A 1,038-nucleotide genomic window follows, 5' to 3' on the forward strand; every position below is an offset into this window, starting at 1 on the left:
CTGGGGAAGTCAGCTGGGTATGTCAGAGATGTGATAAATGGTGAAGAAGTGACGGATTTGTCCCAAATTCCTATGGGGGAGGCCTGGGAGGCCTCCGGGAATGGCTGGGGGATGGGTATCCAGTAGTGGGGTCAGGGAGCTGAGAGCGCCCCGGGGACAGTGCCCGGTGCCGAGGGCTCTGAAGGTCTGGGAGGGCTGGTTTTGTGGCAAATCCAACTTTTGGAGCTGTTGCCCGCTTTGCTGGGGCGAGCTTGGGCCCCGGAGCTCCTGGCAACTGGAGGAAGCATCTCACTCTCCTCCGGGATCTCCCAGGGAGATCTGGGGGTGCTTCTCCTGGCAGGAGGAGCCCATGAGCCCGTGGCATAAAGCACCCCAGTTCTGCCCTGGCTGGTGGCCGAATTAGAACCTTCCATCAGGAGAAGACTTTGCTGCCGCTCCCCTTTGAGCGGGTTTTTATATTTGAGGGGGAACTGCAGAAAACCACAGGGATGGCTCGGGTTGGTGGGCACCTTCCGCGCCGCTTCGCCTTTGGGTTGCCGCTCTGCCCTGGAAGCCCCCATTAATTAGTCTGTCAGACTGTTCACATCTGTATCTCACAAAAAGCCACAGCGGGGATCCCGTACAACCACGAGGGAGCCGGCACCAGCGGGATCTTGGAGGATTTAGGGGGTTGAAGCTTCCCTGGAGCCGAGCTGGATCCCACCTGCATCCTCCTCCCCACGGGGAACCTTGCCTCGAGCGCCGCTGCTCTTCGGCAGCGCCGAATTTCGTTTAATTCAGCACAAATCCCGCAGCTCCTTCTTTTTCTTCCTTTCTCCGGTGGGGGAGGGAGAAGCCCACGGGCTCCGTGCCAAGCAGAGGCACTAATCGTATGCAAATTGCGTGCCTCCGCGGGCACTAATAGTTTAATCAAGGGAGATTTTAAATAATGGGCACTAATAGCGCCGGCACAGGCGAGCCTGGGTTGGCTCAGTCTTTTTTTTTTCCTCTTTTTTTGCGAAGCACGAAGCGGTATTGATGGGCGATCTCGCTCCCCCC

The 1,038-nt window shown here is 57.8% G+C and overlaps 1 protein-coding gene across 1 annotated transcript in view; it reads left to right on the top strand.

The window, feature by feature from the left end:
* LOC104275791 (copine-2-like) overlaps positions 1–1,038 on the top strand; it is a gene marked incomplete at its 5' end in the record, with an annotated part of 6,352 nt that overhangs the window by 2,606 nt on the left and 2,708 nt on the right. The window lies entirely within an intron of this gene.

This window comes from Apaloderma vittatum, unplaced genomic scaffold, assembly GCF_000703405.1.
Source record: "Apaloderma vittatum isolate BGI_N311 unplaced genomic scaffold, ASM70340v1 scaffold25536, whole genome shotgun sequence".
NCBI classification, from domain to species: Eukaryota; Metazoa; Chordata; class Aves; order Trogoniformes; family Trogonidae; genus Apaloderma; species Apaloderma vittatum.